Here is a 4,201-nt window from a genome sequence, read left to right as displayed (position 1 = left end):
TATATTCAGTTTCCTTTTGTGTCGTTTTTTTATCATGTCAATCTTTAATAAATACAAAACACATTTGTTTATTAATGTATTTAATAAGAATAATGAACATGAATGAACTTGTTCAATAAATGCAAATCTGATTATAACTACAAATGATAAATTGATTTTAGCCAGTTTTAGTTGAGTTTTAAAGCTACAATGAGTTTTAAAGCTACAATGTGGGAGTCCCTTATTAAGGTGTTTTGGAGTCTGTGTACTGTTCATTATTATTATCATCATTAATAGAATCAGAAAATGTATTGCCATTGTCAAAGAAAAGAATTCACAAACAGTGGAACTTGCTTTGGTGATTCAGTGCAACATAAAAATATTAACAATGATAAAACAACCTGTATAAGTCAAATAGAACAAACTGAATAAGATAAGATATTCCTTTATTGTCCACACATGGGGAAATTTTGTTGTTGCAACACAGTAGATACAGAGGAAAAGGACAGAAAACTTATAGGAATTTTAAAAAACACTCTTAATAGATCGATCTTAATAGAAGAACTCTTATAAACAAAAACTCCTCTAGACAGAACCTCTCATACCTAATAAGGAATGGAGGGGGAAAATAAAGATAAAATAAAAACAGCGTAAGACAAAATAATACTAATAATAATGGTAAAATAAACACTCTTTTTACATCAGTTATATGCACATGAATGTGACATTATTGTGTTAAAAAACTGAATATCTCAGTATTTAACAAGACTTTGTTTCCATGGCTACGCAGTCTTCTGTACTTCAGTAACTGCTCCATCGTATGACTGAGACAAACAGAACATGTCAAAGCTTTAGATTATACAAGTCATAGAACATACACTTCATAATGTATAGATTATACAAGTCATATAACATACACTTCACATGTTTGTCCTGAAGCTGTTTTACAGACACATGTGACACAGCAGTGGCTCTTTTGAAGAACAATTATCATTTAGTTTTTTTGGTCATAACAAAACAGACATTTTATAAATTCAAAGTACTGATTCTACACTGTTTACTTTTAGTCGAGGCAGAAGTTATTATTAAAATACCTTTTGCTTTGGAGTCATCAGGAGTTTACTTGAGATGACTCTGTGTCTGCAGTGATTAGGTCTGCAGTGACCTGTAGTGACCTGTAGTGACCTGCAGTGACCTGTAGAGCTCTGGTCAGCACAGACAGACTAAACTCACTGGTCAGCACTCTGAAGATGAGAAAGATACTCATTAGAACATTGATATATTATGCACATTTAACAGAGAAAAGCTGGAATATGTTATTGACAGATTTACATTTCGCTCTGTAACACAAAAGTTCCTCTTTTCACATTAATTTTTAAAGCTAGAACCAAAAGTCATTTATTTATGCATAAGTTTAAACCTAGAAGTTAGAACATAACTCACATGTTTGCTAAATCTCTACATATTCCATGGAAGTAAATCCATGACATTCCTATACAAAACAAGCGTGTGCTTTGTTTAAACACAGCACACGTCATTATGAAATATGTAATAAAACCTCAAATGTCGTCTCAGCCCCTGTAAGTACAGCACTGTCACTTTTAAACACCTTTACATTTATATATGTAAGATATGACCCATTTCAGCAGGTTATATTTGAATTATTGGTTGTTTTTTATAGCACATAATACAAACATCACTTTATTTCCCTTCTTTCTCTAGTTTTCCTTGATCTGTGCTTAACCTCTTGTCTCTTAGAACATTTAGTAAGAGAAATAATTAGTTATTTATTTGCAGAAGCACGAGCCATCACGACGTGTTGTTGCATCTTTGTGTAGCTAAACTTTAGCTTACGTTAGCTCGTGTTAGCTCGTGTTAACTTGTGTTCACTCGTGTTAACTGTGTAATCGTTGTTTTACACTTCATATGGAACAATTTGTGAAACGTGAGGAATGACATACAAACACAACTTACGTGTATCGTTGGTCTCGTCTCGTCACTTTTTTCTGCTTGTGTTTAGTTTCCGTCACGTGTTCTCCCGAGGCTCGTTCATGAGGGTTACGTGCGCGCTCGGTGCGCGTACACCGTTCACCGGAAGGTTAAAATGTATTTTTTAAGTATTTTAGAAACAGTTGAAGAGTGAAATTCCTTCTATTTTATTTTTAGACTAAAAAGAATTTAGCATGTTTGGTAATTTTAGAGGCCGAACTCCTGAAATGGTCCGACCAGAAGGCTGCATTCTGCGAAGTGGCCACTACTTAATTTGGAGCCAGAGGCAGAGGGGGCGTACCCTATCCAGATAATATAATACATTCATGGCCTGGCCACGGGAGAAGCACACGTTGCATCCTGTTACACACGAACTTGAAAGTTATATTCAATAAGCTTCTCAGACCAGCTCCGTTGTTTCAAAATGACTTTTAACAATCCCCGTGAGTGAAAACTGATTGGAAACGGACTGATAAAACATTAATACATCTATCTAACCAACCAAGTAAGCTATTAACATTAAGTATAAAACATAAGAAACTGTTATGTGCACTGTGAAGTGAGGTCAAAACGATGTGTATCCTGCTATTCCCCTGCTTAGCAACAGACTACCTTAATCATCATCATCATCAGCTTTATTTCGGACACTTACAAAATATACTTTATTTTATGTAGAACAAAATAAGCCAAACAACAGCCAAGCCGCTAACAATTTCCCCATAAAGTTTCAGAACGTAGTAATAATAAATAATAAAAACGGTAAAAACGAAGTCCGCTTCAGCCACAGAGGGCGCTGTTTGGCGTTTGCGTGTCACAGGCGGAAGTGGCTAACGGCTTATGGCTAAAGGCTGATGCTAGCCCAGAATCAAAACAAGCACCGTTTTTCTTTAATTTGACGTACATAAATCCACCCAAACATTTCCGTCAGTATATGTCAGGTATGTAACGAAGCACAGTAAGTATTTACATAACAAATGTTCAGTTTTATTGTTTTTATTTGCATCTAGGTGTTTTTTTTATAGATTGCTACTCTGTTTGACAAGGGAAATACTTCTGAGTTGTCGCTTCATATTCACATAACTGTGACTGTTGTCAACAGTCCGTTAATTTCCTCACATTTGTTTGTTCTTTAGGTTGTTAAGTTGAAAGTAGTGCATTTGTAACAATCAGGTTATAAAGGGCGTCAACCTACATAGTTTGGCAAAGAGTGAAGAGCAAAATCCCCTTTTTCTCTTTTACTATAAAAGAAGAATTCTCATAACTCAAGATGAAAAAGAGTTTTTTTTTTTTTTTTTTAACATAGCTTAGTTATGTAGGAGAAATGAATAAATGGCATGGTCTCTCAATGGCATCAAGTCCTTCCTGATTTGAAGGATTTGATGGTCCTTCGTTGTTATAGCAATACCAAATCAAATAAAAAAAATATATCTTTCGAATGGCAAAAGGTCACAAAAATATGCCTGAATGAATAGAACGGTCCGATGGATACCAGCTCTTAAATTATTTAGCCGGACCCATTGGTTGTCATGGTAATGCATGAAAAATGTACAGTTCTGAATATTTGTACCCATATATTTGTACCTATGAAACATATCCAAGACATACTGTTATTCTTGTTAGCTGTGATATTGGGGATTTTACTGCCAACATGACTAACCCTTTACCAGTTTGACAAAACCACTATCATCATTTAGAATGTTTACCTTAAAACTTCATCAAACTACAAGCACCAGGCCAAGATGTTTGATTTTTAGAATTTAGTGACTATAAGCAATAAGTTAACAATCACATTTTTTCTTCATGACCATAAGACCACCAATAATAATAATAATAATAATAATAATAATAATAATAATAATAATATATTTTCATAAAGACAAACATATGTGTCAAAACAAATCATGGTGCAATGAGCAAAATTAACAAATAGAATCTACATCACCTTTAAATGTTCACGTATGACACTTTACTGGACATTTAGCTCCACATTTTGCTGATGTGACGATGCTGTGATGTGATTCTGCTGTGACGCTGCTGCTGTTCCCTCGATGTTCCCTCCTCCCCGTGGGCTGTGACAGAGCACACGGGGCTGTTCCTCAAACTGGCCCTGAGCCCTGAACTGCCAACATGTGAAGCAGTAGATGTATTTATTTCTTTGCAGTGGATGTATTTATTTCTTTGCAGTGGATGTATTTATTTCTGTGCAGTATAGATTTGATGCTCCAGATAGTAA

At 34.8% G+C, this 4,201-nt stretch overlaps 1 long non-coding RNA gene across 1 annotated transcript; it reads right to left on the bottom strand.

The window, feature by feature from the left end:
- Positions 1-429: 429 nt before the first annotated feature.
- On the bottom strand, positions 430-2,024 carry LOC140371409 (uncharacterized). The gene is made up of 3 exons (XR_011928466.1): positions 1,954-2,024; positions 1,074-1,223; positions 430-803 (listed from the first exon to the last, which is right to left on the bottom strand). It is a non-coding gene; the product is annotated as an uncharacterized lncRNA (long non-coding RNA).
- Between the last annotated feature and the right edge of the window lie 2,177 nt (positions 2,025-4,201).

This window comes from Eucyclogobius newberryi, unplaced genomic scaffold (genome assembly GCF_026437365.1).
Source record: "Eucyclogobius newberryi isolate DKJ021-1_F unplaced genomic scaffold, fEucNew1.0.hap1 SCAF_22, whole genome shotgun sequence".
In the NCBI taxonomy this organism is placed as follows: domain Eukaryota; kingdom Metazoa; phylum Chordata; class Actinopteri; order Gobiiformes; family Gobiidae; genus Eucyclogobius; species Eucyclogobius newberryi.
The sequence above is the reverse complement of the archived record's forward strand: the minus strand, read 5'-3'. Positions and strand labels throughout refer to the sequence as shown.